At 40.0% G+C, this 16,931-nt stretch overlaps 1 non-coding gene and 1 pseudogene across 1 annotated transcript; one reads left to right on the top strand and one right to left on the bottom strand.

Annotated features, from left to right (window-relative positions):
• The window catches only part of LOC144297504 (large ribosomal subunit protein uL11-like), a 123,037-nt pseudogene that overhangs the window by 88,996 nt on the left and 17,110 nt on the right, over window positions 1–16,931 (bottom strand).
• Window positions 9,238–9,369, top strand: LOC144297793 (small nucleolar RNA SNORA22). The gene has a single exon (XR_013364655.1). It is a non-coding gene; the product is annotated as a small nucleolar RNA SNORA22 (small nucleolar RNA).

Below are 16,931 nucleotides of genomic sequence, written 5' to 3' on the forward strand. Positions count from 1 at the left end.
CTAGTTTTGAGAAAATAATAGAAGATATCAGAGGGTTTCTCACTGCAGAGATAAAAGACCTAAAAACTGGTCAGGCCTGAATGTAATGACCACAAGGATAGAAAAAGCAGAGAAATGATTAAGTGATATAGAAGATACAATCATGGAAAATAATCAAGCTGAAAAGAAGAGGGAAAGAAAAATATTGGATCATGACTGTAAACTTAGGGAACTCAGCAATCCATAAAATGTAGTAACATTCTTATCATATGAGTCCCAGAAGAAGAAGAGAGGGAGAAGGGGACAGAAGGTTTATTTGAGCAAATTATAGTTGTAGACTTCCCTATCTGGGGAAAGAAACAGACATCTGAACTGAGGAGGCACAGAGAACTCCCATCAAAATCAACAAATCAGGACACCAAGACATACCATTATAAAATTTATAAAATACAGAGATAAGGAAAGATTCCTGAAAGCAGCAAAGGAAAAGACAACCCTAACCTACAAGGAAAGATAAATAAGGTTAGCAGCAGATGTCTCCACAGAGACTTGGCAGGCCAGAAGAGAGTGGCATGATATATTCAACGTGCTGAATGGGAAAAATATGCAGCCAAGAATACTTTATCCAGCAAGGCTGTCATTCAGAATAGATGGAGAGATAAAGAGTTTCCAGGGGGGGAAAAAAAAAAACCTAAAGGAGTTTGTGACCACTAAATCAGCCCTGCCAGAAATATTAAAGGCACAAGGTATCAGAATGGATAAAAAACAAACAAACAAACAAGACCCATCTATGTGCTGCTTATAAGAGACTCATTATAGACCTACAGACACCTGCAGATTGAAAGTGAGGGGATGGAGAACATCGTGCTAATGGACATCAAAAGAAAGCCAGAGTAGTCATACTTACATCAGACAAACTATTTTAAACCAAAGACTGTAATAAGAGAAGAAGAAAGGCATTATATCTATCCAAGAAGATCTAACAATTGTAAATATTTATGCCCCCAACATGGGAGCACTCAAATACATAAAACAATAACAAATATAAATGAATTCATTGGTAATAATATAATGATAGTAGGGGACTTTAACACCCCACTTACAGCAATAGATAGATCATCTAGGCAGAAAATCAACAAGGAAATAATGGCTTTGAATGACACACTGGACCACATGGACTTAACAGACATATTCAGAACATTTCATCCTAAGCAGCAGAATACACATTCTTTTCAAGTGCACATGGAACATTCTCCAAAACAGACTACATACTGGGTTACAGATCAGCCCTCAACAAATACAAAAATACTAAGATCATACCGTGCAGATTTTCCAACCACAACGCTATGAAACTTGAAGTCAACTACAAGAAAAAATTTGGAAAGACCATAAATACACGGAGGTTAAAGAACATTCTACCAAAGAATGAATGGGTTAACCAGGAAATTAAAGAAGAAATTAAAAAATTATACAGAAGCAAATGGAAATGGGAAAACAAAATAGTCCCAAACCTCTGAGATGCAGCAAAAGCAGTCATAAGAGGGAAGTACATAGCAATACATGCCTACCTCAAGAAGCAAGAAAAGTCTCAGATACACAACCTAACCTTACACCTAAGGGAGTTAGAAAAGGAATAGTAAATAAAGCCTAAAGCCAACAGAAGAAAGGAAATAATAAAGATTAGAGCAGAAATCAATGATATAGAAACAAACAAGCCCAGTAGAACAGATCAATGAAACTAGAAGCTGGTTCTTTGAAAGAATTAGTAAAACTGATAAATCCTTAGCCAGACTTATTAAAAAGAAAAGAAAGGACTCAAATAGGGGCATCTGGGTGGCTCAGGCTTGAGTATCTGCCTTTGGCTCAGGTCATGATCCCGGGTCCTGGGATCAAATCCTGCATTGGGCTCCCCATGGCGAGCCTGCTCCTCCCTCTGCCTATATCTCTGCTTCTCTCTGTGTCTCCCATGAATAAATAAATAAAATCTTAAGAGAAAAGATGACAGAGCCAAAAGTTCTATATTCTCTCAAAATTTTACCAGGACAGTCAATTTACATGTTAATGATTTTTCGTAGGACTCAAAATTATTCATGTCTGCCTATCATGTTTCACTGAGGCCAGGGCTATAATTTTACATGGTGAAGAAAGGGAAGCAGGAAGGAAAAAAAAGAAACACTCTCAGGCTGCATATTTGGGATTAAAAACTGAAAACAGCTTCGCACAAAAGGAGTCTGATCTTTTAAGAACCACCTTCATGATGGTAACATTTATGAGGGGCCACCCATTGTTGACTAAATAAATGAAGTAGAATTGTTCCAGTTGACTGTGATGACCACTGAATATACTGTTACAGATTCTACAGTGATTACTAGACAGAAGTAGCTGGAATAAATTGTAAATTGTGAAGCAGTGACTTCTGATAGGATAGGCTTTACCTGTAACCTTGAACGCCCCTTCAGCTCCCTCTTCTTTTCCTTTCAGATAGAAACAGGCACTACCTGAGATCTTGGGAGAGTCAAGAGAGTGGAAGTGAAATATGCAACTTCCAAGTTGTGCTCTGCAAGGAAAGGGGCATGTCACCTCATTTTATTTTCCTTCTTCCTACAGCTGGAATGGAAACACAATGGTGGGAACTGGAGCAGGTATCTTGGACCATGGAATAGAAACCAGGCAGGAGGGTTGTGGAGTAACAATACCGAGTAAGGGTGGGCCAGTTGTGGCTTTGCAAAAGACAGCTCCCAAACCAGCTTGGGCCTTCATATGCAGAAGAGATAATGTCTGCTTTATTTGGGTTATTGTAAATTTTTATCTTTGTTACTGTAGGCAAACGGGTACCCTAACTAATGATGTTTATGAAGTCAGAGTGACCAGTTAACTCATGTAGCTACCCTAGCATCCAAGGCATGGGCTGATGGCTGAGGGCTGACAATCCCATGCTCCTCTTGGGTGATCAGGCCTCGTTCAGTACAGTGATGGCAGCTATGTCCTGCTGCAGCTGAATCCTCTTGGCCAAACTTCTGAGACAGTTGCTGCGCCTCCTCCAGTCTCCCTTTGCTCCTGCCTGTTTCCAAGCCTGCTTTTCCAGCCTTTCAATGATTTGGTGAATGCCTGATATCCTTCTGATAAATTCTCAGGTTTATTTAAGTGAGTCAGGTTTATGAAAATTTGTAATGTTCAGTTTTGCTTTCTTTCAAAGAAAACACACTGCTGCCTGTGTAGTATTTGTAAACAGAGATTGAATCCTGCATTTTCCATGCTTAATATCCATCAGGGGATTCCTTTTTTTTTTTTTTTTTTTTTTTGAGAGAGAGAGAGTGCATGCATGCACACAAGTGTGTGTGTGTGTGTGTGTGGCAGGGAGAGGTAGAGGGAGAAGGAGAGAGAGAATTCCAGGAAGGCTTTAAATGCAGTGCAAAGCCTGATGTGGGGCTCAGTCCCACAACCTTGACCATGACCTGAGCTGAAATCAAGAGTAGGATGCCCAACCAACTGAGCTACCCAGATATCCCCATCAGGGATTCTTTAATCATTCTTTGGTCAGGATCCATTTGGTCAGGATAACCGCCGCAGTTTGGCATGTGAAGCCTTCCAGGATCTGACCTTAGCACCCTCCTCACTTTTCCCTCTTGATGACTACCCTCTCTACCTTATGGTCTAACCATACTAAATCACTTGGCAGGCCAAGGTCCATACCTTACCTCTCCTGCCTCTCAGGCCTTCTTTCTCACACCTGCTTGTCAATTCTCATTGAAAAGACACCTTGGGGTTCCTTGCCTCAATTAAGCCTTCCTAACTCTCTGGTGCCTGGTCAGTCCTGGTCACCTGATTGCCAAGTCTGTCCTTCGGGCTGCACACTGCACCTCTCTTAACCATGATTCTATCCCTCAATCAGATCTTTTGTCTGTGCTCACCGTTCTCCATGACTTGCCTTTCCCATCCTGTGTTATCTATTTTTCCGTTTCTAGCATCTCTTACATGTTTGGTGTGTAACATACATATTTTAAATGAAAGCGAATCATCTTTCTGGAATCCATTTGAAAAGTTTAAAAATACGTCGCTAGGTGGCACCCGAGTCTTTCTGTTAAAACCAGCCTTTGCATTTGCAGTTTGTGTGTTTTGTTACCCACGTGGCAGCAGGTGGCGCGCTCCGCCTTTCTCACTCCTGGGTCCTCCCCGCCTCCTTTTCTCCCCCCCAGGGAGCAGTGTATTCACGTGCGTGCACATCTATATTAAAAACTCATCTACACGCACACAGTTTACTATCGTACAGCTTGTCTATTCACCATCTTCACCAATGAGTCTTTGCTATCCCTGGAACTCTTGCCCGGGAAGAAACAACTTGCAAAATGAGACTGTTGAACTTTGCAGTTGGTGGCATCAGAGAGCTGTTTACTCCTCAAGACTTTTTGACACCCTTGCTGTACACCAATCCTGAATTATTGTTATTATTATATCGTAAGCTTTACACATCTTGATTAAGTCACATTTGAAAGACCATCCCCCCAAAAAAGTCACAAAAATCTTGACTTTGCCCTTCCCCTCTGAAATATTTCTAGAACTTAATGTAGACAGTGACCTTAAGGAGGAAGCGGTCAACTCAACTTTGTCTGCTCAACAGACTGTTGTGTTAGTCAGTGGCGGGGAGGAGGGGGGGAGCCAGACTTTGAAAACATGTGTAAAGCAGAGGGTACAAGTGTGTTCTGGAGCTTTGCTAATGGAAGTGCATAGTTCATGAAGGAACATGCAGAACCTGGGACCCACCCAAGCGTATCACCATCAGAATCTGCCCTCCAGCAGAAGTCCAGGTGGAAGGCCAGGTGATTCTTGAGCACGCTGAATTCTGTGGAGGATTGCTCTGTTTTTTGTTTTTATTTTTTTTAATATTTTAAAATTTTATTTATTCATGAGAGACACAGAGGGACAGAGACAGAGACAGAGATATAGGCAGAGGGAGAAGAAGGCTCCATGCAGGGAGCTTGATGTGGGACTTGATCCTGGGACCCTGGGATCACACCCTGAGCTGAAGGCAGATGCTCAACCACTGAGCCACCCAGGCATTCCTGGAGCATTGCTCTTAAAGCATTGCCTCCACCTCTTCTAAAGAATGAATGCAGACTGAACGTTTACAGTGTAAAGAAAAGTTGATTTTTCCTTTTGTTTTTAGTTGATGTTTTGTTAGTATTAAAACTGCAGAATAGAAGAAAGATTTGGATTTCAATCTCTGCTTAATTAGGAAATTCTTCAGTGTGGTCTTAGATCAGCCTTAAGAGGATAGGTGGGTTTTTGGAATGTTTGGGGAAACATATTTGCTGAATTCATTTAAATCTTTTTTTTCAAAGCCTCCTCTTCTCCCAGGGTGGCCTGTGAAACAGTGGATGCAGGGCATATCATCACATACGGAGCCGCAGGCTTGCACATCTAGATACAGTGCTTAATCCAAGTGCATAGAGTACACTCAGTAGCATTTACACCCCTGTAGATATGAGTTTTTTTCAAAAAACATTTTGAACTGGAATTTGTTATTTACATTGTACTCCCTTACACTTCACCTTCTTTGAGATGTGAGCCCCAGTTGTCTTAGAGATTTCTGCTAATATACCAAACAGAGAGGTAATGGAAAGAATATGGTATTTGAAACATGGATTAAAAATCACAATTCTGTGTGATCACAGTACTTCCTAGCTGTGTGACATGGGGCTATTCACTTAGCCTCGCTGAGCCTCATTTTTCCTCATCCTAAAATGGGGAAAGTGTTATGTTACACATATGGGCTAATTTGGAGATCAAGAGAGATAAGGTTTGTGTTAAAAATTCTATAAATCAGGGCGCGTTGGTGCTCAGTCAGTCAAGTGCCTGTCTTCAGCTCAGGTCATAATCTCAGGGTCCTGGGATTGAGCCCCATGCTCAGTGGGGGAGTCTGATTCTCTCTCTCCCCCCACCCCTGCTTGTGTGCACTCTCTCCCTCTCAAATAAATAAATAAATTTTTTAAAAAACAAGTTCTATAAACTAACCTTTGCACTTAGGGTCATTTGTCTTAGACACACTGCCACAGCACTTGCATATTACTGTGCACGCAATAACAGATATTAATGAATTAATTCATACATCACATCATTTCAATAGGGATAGAAGAGGAAGGCTGAAGTGTCTAGAGATAATGGCTTCCCACTCAAACAAGTTTTTCTAAAGGTGGTAAATTTTTACAGCTTTAGAAGTATGGGATGCATACTGCTTAGGTCAGGGATATCTCAAAGTCACACCCCACATGGGCAACCTGCCTAGTGCTGTCTCAGACAGGTTACATCTATTTCGTTTCAAGTGTTAAATCCAAAAGTGCCCCCATCCTCCACTGAATTTCCTTTCTGCAAGTCAGCCTCTCTGAAAACCACCAATCCACTGGGTTTGGGTTATTTTCCCACATTGCTACTTAATGAGCTTGTTTTCCAGCCCATGATTGGTGCTGTGATTATACCAAGGCTTGTCTCCAGATTCCTAGGGCGAAAGGAACAAAGCCCTGGCCAAACTGTCTGGGGTAGTAGAATGCCTGGAGAGAGTAACTATTTATTTTGTGGGATTCCGAGTCCAGCCTGTACTTCAGCCATTGTGAGAACTCTGAAAACATTAGAATCTTACCCTACGATATTTTTGAATGATTTTGTAAATCTTACTACTAATAAATTTGAGTGTGACCCTCAGTCATAGAATAACAATATGATAGGAAACAAGGACTGAGTTTTGGTTCTGTCTTGATTTCGTGTGGTGAACTTGGAACCTCAGTCCTGGGGCAGGTTCGAGTGCTGACTCAGCCAGTGATTAGCTGGCCTTGGGTGAGTTACTTAACTTCTCAAGTTCCTCCTGTAAGCACTGGGTTGGAGTCTACGGTGGCTTTCAGCAATATAGTTCTCATATTCTGTGGAATAGCCATAGATGGGTGGCTCTAGCTCAGAGCTGTCCCAAGGATGCATTAAGTGTCCCAGAAACAGATGATTGCTCGGAGACCCATCCGGTTGGTGGTTCCTGAGGAGCTGTTTACTGCTCCAATGACTCAGGAATGGAGCAGGTGGTACTGGAAAAGATCTGGATCTTTTAGGGATATGGTCTACCCATAATATGCTCCCCTATTCTCCTCCCCATGTTCCTCTGTGAATGCCCTTATTTTCATATCTAGACTAGAGGGTCTTCGCTTTTCCCTTTTCCAAATGATCTCCCACAGGATTATCTTTGGAAAATGCAAATAAAATCATATCATTGTTCTGTTTTAAATGGCTGATAATCCATCATTAATGGTTTCTATTTGTCATGACACTGAATGCACTGAGAATCTGGCCCCAGTTTTACATTTTACTAATTGCCCTTATCTCTGACTCCAAGGCATACCTTCAGACTGTCCACAGAGCACTTCCAAGCATTCTCCCAGCTGGCCCTGAGCTTTCCCAGTGTCCTGGCCATTTATACATACTTCTTGGCTACCAGGGGAACTTCTCCTCATAGTTTCAGTTCTATCGAGAGTCATCTCTTTAAATCCCTTTATAGCATCTGTGTCCCTTGCACCAATGACACTGGTTTACAGTTATGGGTCATTTTCACAACTAGTCCCCCCACTAGCAGATGAGCTTCAGGCATGGCAGGCACCTGGTTTTGCTCTTTTTCCTTTCCTCCAAAGCGCATAGCACACTTCCTTGAATTTGGAAGTGCTTAGTCAATGCTGTTGAATAAACAAGTATTCTCACAAAACAAGGCAGGAGGAAAGGGGCCTTCATCTTTTCTTGACACGCCCACTAGGCTATCTTTCTGTGAATTATTTTTCAGGTTTTCTCCCAGTGTTCATTTTCAAGTATTTCATGAACAAATTAGGGTAAAGCCAATAGGTCCAGCAGACATTAAGGATGCTTTTCTCAAGGGCAAGAGTTGGGAGTGGAGACTGAGTCAGGAGGTAGGTGGAGGGAGTCAGTATGACCATTGTGCTCTGGACTTCTATTCGAAAAGTTCCTTCAGGAAGACTTTTTCATGTTATCTGAGACTTTTGATGTTATCTCAAAATGAGTTTCACACATACAGTTATAAGTACACACTAATGGGACTGAAGTTGTTCATCATAAGACTTTAAACTTGCATTTCATTTCTTTTATAAAGTACCACAGATTATTTTGAATTATAATTATTTTATAAAGAGCACAATAATATTATATTACATCTGCATTTTGGCATTTCCCAATTTTTTTGAATATCATAGGAGTCTCAAAAAATGGGAGTGACTGGTGGCCTCTTTTGGCTTGTGAGATTCATAGGCAAACTGGTACTTGCAAAATAAATTACCATCTCACACCTATGAGGTTAGTAAAAATTTAAGATGGGGTTGTACCAACTATTGTAAGGATGTATCGCACTTAAACCTCTCATATGCTTGTGGCAAGAATTTACATTGGCATAATCCCCTTGGAAAAGAAAATTTAATTATTTGGTATAATTGAATATATGTATACCTACTGCCTAGCAATTCTACTCTAGGGTATGTATCTTAGAGAAACTCTAGCACATGCTCACCAAGATAGTTGAATAAATCAGTACTTAGCAGGATTGTCATAGTCCCAAACCAGAAGTAATTCGTATACCCATAATACAAGATGAATAAATTATGGTAAATCCATAAAATGGAATATCAGATAGCAATGAAATGAAATGATCTGAAGCTACGTGAAAGAATTGGTTGTATCTTACACACAGAATGCTAAATGAAAGGAATAAGCTAAGAAAATACATATATATATAAAGTTGAAAAACAGCATATCCTGAACTTTCCACTATCTGAAATAATTCAAAATTGGATCTGAAAGAGATATTTGTGCACCATGTTCATTGCAGCATTATTCACAAAGCCAAGAGGTAGAAGAAATCCAAAAGTTTATTGACAAGTGAATGGATAAAGAAAATATGCTATATACATTCAATGGGATATTATTTAGCCTTAAAAAAGGAAGGGAATCCTTCCACATGCTACAACACGGATGAGCCTTGAGGATATTATGATGACTGAAATGAGCAAGTGACAAAAGGACAAATGCTATAATGATCCCACTCATATGAAGTAACTAGAGTAGTCCAAAGCACAGAAACAGAAAATAAAAAGGTGGATGTCAAGGGCTGGAGGAGGAGGGAGGTAAATATTTAATGGGTATCCAGTTTCAGTGTTGCAGGATGGAAAAGTTCTAGAAATTCATAGCACCACAGTGTGAATATACTTAATGCTACTGAACTGTACACTTAGAACAGTTAGATGGCTTTAATGGTTCCCTTGGCTTTGACACTGGGATAGAGCAATGTGTGTTTTTTACCTCTGCATTGAATAGACTGTTTATCCTTTTGAATGCATTCAGAAAGTCAACACATTATATTAACTTAATTGTATCGATCCAGAATATCCCTTCAAAAACTATCTTTAACTCAAACTATAGTAGCGTCCAATCAAAGAACTCCAGCATGGGGGTGGTTTTGTAATTGTGTGTGTATTATTAGGTCTTCATCTTGAATGATAAGAGAGGGATCTGAAGCTTCCAAGGAAAAGGCACATTAAGTCTACATAAGCAAAGAGAAGAACAAGAAAAAAACACTTACAGATGTGGTCAGAACACTTCTACTTGTGCTCATGCTGAACTTGCTGATATCTTAACAGAGGATATGCTGGACTCCACTTTGGCCAGTAAAAATCAAAATGAACCTATTGACCTCTTCATGGTCAAGATCATGGAAGTGAAACAGAAATCTGAGACTGATGCAGGTTAATCAGAGGTCATGTTTTACATGATGGGCCACTCATCCTGATATGAAAAAAAGTATAAGATACTTCCTCATGTGCTAGGTGTCATCAGAATATGAAACAAGTGTATTCTGGCTTTTTTTTTTTTTTTAAAAACTAATTGTACTGAAGTATACACACATAAAACAAACCATTTTTGCCCAATGAATAGGGTGTTTTGCTTTAGGTGCAGCGATCCAGAAATGCAAGTTAGATAAGCATATGTTATCTACCTATTAAACATTCCTCATAAAACAAACAAAAAAGGTTAAGATAGTAAAGCTAATGCTATGTCTTTCTTTTTCCACCACCATTTTTTTTAAAGATTTATTTATTTATTTATCAGAGAGAGAGAGAGAGAGAGAGAGAGAGAGGCAGAGACACAGGAGGAGGGAGAAGCAAGCTCCATGCCGGGAGCCTGACGTGGGACTCTATCCCGGGACTCCAGGATCGCGCCCTGGGCCAAAGGCAGATGCTAAACCGCTGAGCCACCCAGGGATCCCCCTTCACCACCATTTTTTAAAAAAGATTTTATTTATTCATGAGAGACACAGAGAGACAGAGACATAGATAGAGGGAAAAGCAGGCTCTGCATAGGGAGCCAGATGTGGGACACCATCTTAGGACTCAGGGATTATGTCCTAAGCCAAAGGCAAACGGTCAACCACTGAGCCACCCAGGTGTCCCTTCCACCACATTTTTTTTCAAAAAAGAAAATATGTGAAAAAAAAATCAGATTACATCAGTGATGTCTTAAACATGTTGTTTGAATCTTTTAAAAGGACATTTCAAGTGCAAACTACATTTTTTGGTGATTCTTATTAAAATGACTCCGTAGGAAAAACAAAAACAAAAACTTGGGCCTGAAATTAAGAGAAAATTTTCTGTATTGAACAAAGACAATAAAGACAGCTGATGGGTATAGACTGCAAGACTTATGTGTGATGGAAAACGTATACCTATTTATTCAACAAATAAATAACTATGTCATATGAGAGATAGTGAGATAAATATAAGGATCACAGTCAGGTTAACTGGAATTTTACTCTCATTTGCCAAGTATTTCAGTTATTCAAGAAATATTATCAACAACATACTGTGGACTAGGAGCTTGGAATGAAATTGTGAAATAAGAAGCTTAGTGTCATGAGACCTGTAAGCAAATAGGAAATTGAAGCCCTTTGGGAGGACATGTGACCCTCTCTTGGCAGACCAAGGAAATCTTCACTGGAGGAATGACATCTAAGCTGAAACCAATAGAGTGGTTCACATAAGGTGACCAAAGGTTGGGAATGGGGGTGAGCAGACCCAGAAAGCTTGGTGTTTGAGGAACTGGAAGCAGTGTGTGTGATTGCAGTTTAGACTGTGTGTTTACCTGGGTAGTTGCAGTGGTCATGGTGTTAGGGGGTTGGAGAGAGTTGGTGCCAGGAAATGAACTCGGGGAAGTAACCACGGGCTTTGTATTAAAAGTGTGGACTTTATCTAGAAGGCAGTGGGGGAACCAGTGAAAGGTTTTAAGTGGGAGGAAGAGCAAAAAGAATTGGTATTTAGAAAAAAAAAATTATTCCCTCTGTACTATATTGGAGGAGCAAAATTGGAGGCTACCCTAGTTAAATGCCAGTAAAACAATATGGTGTTCTACTGGGAATGGGAAAAAGACACAGATTTAAAAACTTCTTAAGAAATAGAATCATCAGGGTTTAGTTTTTTGGATCTGTGGGATAAGGGAAGAGAAGGAGACAAGGTAACACTTGACAGGTTTAGGGTTTGAATAGAGATGAGCAGTAGAGAGTAGTAGAGATCAGTAGTATTCACTGAGATTGGTGGTCCAGGAGGGCAACAGGTTTTTGGGGAGAGGTGATGAGTCCTATTTTGTACTTATTTGCTATGAGGCCCTTGTAGAAAATCCATTAGTTAGACATGTAATTGTGGGGTTTGAAGACTGATTTGGTCTAACAATATAAAAGTTCCCTTATAGTATGACCTCATTACTGAACCAAACTGGGTCCCTCTTCCTTACACACTATTATTATTAATGTTTTAGTTATTCATTAAAGAATAACTAAAGTTGGGTGGAAGCGATATGAAAGCTTACTGCACCCATAAATGCACGACCAGGGAAGGCTAGTGGTGTCTACAATGCTTTTAGTAATGCCGTGTGCAGAATTAAAGTGGTGGCCAGACAAGAATTGAATAGTATGGTGTAATTGGAGTATTTTTCTGAGGGAATCCAGGAAGACTTTGCAGAGAGGATGACATCTAAGCTGGATCCTGGAGCATGAGCAGGAGTTTCCCAGGCATAGAATAGAATAGAGTCAGGGCAGTTGACTCTTTCCAACAAAATGAAGCTTGGGCAATGGCCTGGAGATGGGAATGTATGTCATCTACTTAGGAATAATAAGTGGTTCCATGGGGTTGGTCTCTCAAATGCACAGATGGTACTGCTAAGAAATAAATTGGAAAAAGTAGGTAGGGATTGGATTGAGATGGAGTTTTACACTCTACCATGACATTTGGTCTAATTCCTGGGGACAGCAGAAAGCCATTGAAGAGGGGGAGCGCCATGATTAGATTAAAAGAGCAACCTTTCAACCCTGGATTCCTGGAGGAGGTCCTGAAAATGCTGGGGACAGTATGGATCTCAGAATGAGCCTACTCTTTGGAAGGGTCTTTCCCCCCGCTTAGGTACCCCTGCCATCTGTACTTGAAGACACTGAGGCACTATTGGCTGTGGTCAGAGGAGTCATGAGTTAATGATGTGTAGTTGAGGTAAGCATGGTCTTTCTCTCTTAATGGGGAAAATGAAATGCCCACACATGGACATTAGTTTTGAACTAGTACAAAAGTTAGATCTCTCTCTCTCTCTCTCTCTCACACACACACACAGAGTATGTATATATGTAATATATTTTAAATGCAAATTTATTTTTCTTCCAGGCTTAAACATTTTTAAAGATTTCCTTTTGTCTACCCATTGTTGTTAATATTCATTTACCAATCATCTGGGGACCCTGTTAAAAATGTAGATTCCTAGGCCCTACTCTCTGGAATAGAACCCAGAAATTCCTATTTTTATCAATTCACCCTATGGATCTGAAGCACGGGTTATTTTCTTGCTGAATTACAGGATGGAGCCATAACTCCCTTATATCCCTTACGTGACATTCAAGATCTCCACCTCTCCCTCCTAGTTTTCCAGCAATGCTTCAGTATCATTACACCCACCACTTCATTGTAAACCCACTTGGCCTTTTTTGTGCTTCAAATGCTGCCCTCCTTGCTCTTCTACATTCAATACATCCCCTGTTGGCAAATCCTCTCTCTGTGAAGTGTTCTCAGGCCAGGTTCTCCCTAAGATCTTCCTTCCTCCAGCCCCAGGGTTACTCAGTTTTTATGCTATCTCTCCATGAATTTTATTTATTTATTTATTTATTTATTTATTTATTTATTTATTTATTTAAAAGATTTTATTTATTTATTATGGGTAGGCTCCATGCAGGGAGCCCAACGTGGGACTCGATCCAGATCTCCAGGAGCACGCCCTGGGCTGAAGGCTGCGCTAAACTGCTGAGCCACCCGGGCTGCCCTCCATGAATTTTATTTAGACATGCATTCTCACTCCTGTTATATTATGTGCCAGTATTTTTTTTTTTTTGTGCCAGTATTTTTTTGCGTGCCTCTTTTCTTATAAGTCTTTGAAATCTTGAAAGGGAGAGCTCATGTAACTTCAGTCTTCTTATGCGCATTGTTCAGCATACCATAAGGCATCTCTTATGGCCTACGGGGATGGATCTGGGGTGAGACAGAGATAATTCGAGAAAAATAAAGTCTCATTTCAGCATGGTGGGCAGAAGAACCAGAACATAACTTCTTTCTCTATAAATGAGGCAATTACATCAAGAATTTCTGTCTTATGGCCTCAAGGATGAATAAGGGCTCCTTATCCTTTGGGTGGAATGAATCTCTTTAGAGCAATTAGCACAGAGGCAGAACATCAGCAGACCACCTCCCACCCAAAGGCTAATTACTTATCTTTACTTAGTGGTTGACATTAGTAGCCTGGTGAAACAGGGCTTCAGGCTCAGAATGTCCTTTTCATCTCTAATTTCGAATTTCCCAATCTTCAAAGTCCAAACCAAATGCTACCTTTTCTTATACACGTTTCTCAATTCTTGGTTTTAGTCACATGTTCTGGATTCTCAGAGCGTTGTTTTTTTTCCTTTTTTTCCCTTTGCTTTATTGATATATCTGCTCCTAAACTTACAAAATCAAGACCTAAGACCCTATGCTCTTCTCTTCTTTCTATTTGTCTTCAATGAATGTGGTAGGGTGAAGGAGGAGAGAGTACTCTTTCCTCTTAATTTTGTACTTAATAAATGCTCAATAAACATTTGCTAGGGATAAAAATTCATGAACAGTATACGTCATGTAATATTTACATGGCTCCAGCCTTAGGAATGACCATGATTATGTGAAGTTGGACTTAGACTGAATCGCACTCTCGGAAATTATTAGTATGAATGGCTTAGTTTTTACTGTCTTGACTAGAAAGTATGAAGTCTTCCTAAGCCAAGGAATGTGTTATCAGTGAAAGCTAGTGGTGAGCAGTGCCAATCTATACTTGAACTACTACTATTGGATGGAGTGGATTCTAGGACCTTTCTGAATAATGATATGGTCAGTGTAAGTTTAGAGCTGTTGCTTATGCTCTGAATCTTTTCCAGTCTTTCTGGAATATGATTTCTTCCAGTTCTTTCCAAATTCCTTCTACCTTTGTTTATGCTTTTTTATCATTTTCTTGGTAAGGTTATTTCACTGCCTTCTCTGACTCTCCATTTCTCCTCACCCTTCATGAGAGTCCATTGCTTTCTCCTCCATCTTCAGTGAGCCTTCTTTTTTTTTTTTAAAGATTTCTTTTTTTTTTTTAATTTTTATTTATTTATGATAGTCACAGAGAGAGAGAGAGAGGCAGAGACATAGGCAGAGGGAGAAGCAGGCTCCATGCACCGGGAGCCCGACGTGGGATTTGATCCCGGGTCTCCAGGATCGTGCCCTGGGCCAAAGGCAGGTGCTAAACCACTGCGCCACCCAGGGATCCCCAGTGAGTCTTCTTTAGCTTACTCCACAAGTGCTTACTGAGAAATGCTTCTTGAATATATTAGTTTATAACTGCATGAATATCTGCTTCATGCTATTATTTTGGATCTGAGCCCTTTGTGTTGACATTTACCTGCTTCCTTCATCCATGAGGACTATTTTACCCTTCATTGTGACTTCCAGGGTATGTAGCCCAGTAATGAAATAGAGCAATTCATAACAAAGGCCTGTCCTGTGAGTGAATGAAAAGACAGCATTTATCTGGGTAAGTGGTGCTCCGTACATATAAACATACAGCATTAGTGCTGGGCGTTGTCAGGTTGATTCTCCTGGAGACTTGATTATCTTAATTCTGCTCACTAGTAGGTATATTTGAATTGGGTCTCCTGCCCAGCAGAAGGTGTTTATTTTTTATATTTAAGATAATTAGAAACGGTGGGCCCAGAAGGATTGAGGTGCTATCCAACAGATTAGAACAGTAACATCTAGGGATCTTCATGAGTACGCATTCTACAAAAATCTGGCTTTCTGAACACTAAAGGGCAGACACACCCTATTAGGAATTTTGTTTTTCTGTGCTCTTTAAGTCAAGATGTGATCTAGATATAGAGCCATGCACAACAGCTAACAAAACACTGTATGAAAAAAGGCCAGCTAGGGAATGAGAACAATTGGCAACTGGCTTCAGGCCATTCATCCTGGATCTCTAAGATCAGGGTATTTGACAAGATTTCTGAAGTCATTTCAAGTTCTAACATTGTGTGATTCTTAGTCCTCTTTTTACTATGAGATTGATTATATACAGGTTTCCTTTGTACATGCAGTGGAAGCAGTATGGTATGTTATGGAGGTTCAAAGTTTGTCGCTAAATGTCAGATACTGTGGATACTGTGGGATGGTGTTTTGGGTTCAGCCACTCACCCACTGAATGACCTCAAACAAGTAGTTGAACTTTTCATTTTGTTCATTCATTGTGTTCATAAATTGGGAATAACAATACCTACTTCAGAGTTGCTGTGTAGATTAAAATCAGTTTTATTTATATAATAAATTATGGACACACAACTCCAGCCCTTGGAATGGTGATTGGCCCAGAGCAAGTGCTCTATAGATGTTAGCTGTTATTCTAGTAGATTCAATTCCTTGATTCTGTTCTGCTTAAGCTAAGCTTACTGTGAGTGGGCATTCCTCCAGCATGTGCTAGTTGCTCTGTATAAAAGGAGGGAATAACATGGAACATGGTCTTGAATTGAATTTTGTTGCTGTTCTGAAATTATGATTTTTGTTTTTCACTCTTAAGCCACAACGAAGCATCAGTTTTCGGGAAAATCTGCTGTGTGTCCCTTTGTCTTTTTGACTCACTGTGTTTCTTTTCTTTCTTTCTTTCTTTCTTTCTTTCTTTCTTTCTTTCTTTCTTTCTTTCTTTCTTTCTTCTTTCTTTTTTCTTTCTTTCTTTCTTTCTTTCTTTCTTTCTTTCTTTCTTTCTTTCTCTCTTTCTCTCTCTCTCTCTTTCTTCTTTCTTTCTTTCTTTCTTTTTCTTTCTTTCTTTCTTTCTTTCTTTCTTTCTTTCTTTCTTTCTCTTTCTTTCTTTCTTTCTTTCTTTCTTTCTTTCTTTCTTTCTTTCTTTCTTCCTTCCTTCCTTCCTTCCTTCCTTCCTTCCTTCCTTCCTTCCTTCCTTTCTTTCTTTCTTTCTTTCTTTCTTTCTTTCTTTCTTTCTGATTTTATTTATTTATTCATGAAAGACACACAGAGAGACGCAGAGACGTAAGCAGAGGGAGAAGCAGGCTCCATGCAGGGAGCCCTATGCGGGACTTAGTCCCAGGACCCCAGGATCACGACCTGCCAAAGGCAGATGCTCAACCACTGAGCCACCCAGGTGCCCTGACTCACTGTGTTTCTTTCAGAATCCATCTAGGTTCTGTGGCTCTTCCTCCACAAACACACAGTCCCTGTTTCTCTTCCTTGCCTTGCTTTCTTTCTTAGCGTTTATACTGTGTAACATACAAAGTGATGTTTACTTTTTTAACCTGGCAGCTGTTCCTTCTACAATGTCATGCTTCA

Source organism: Canis aureus, chromosome 25 (assembly GCF_053574225.1).
Source record: "Canis aureus isolate CA01 chromosome 25, VMU_Caureus_v.1.0, whole genome shotgun sequence".
Lineage (NCBI taxonomy): Eukaryota > Metazoa > Chordata > Mammalia > Carnivora > Canidae > Canis > Canis aureus.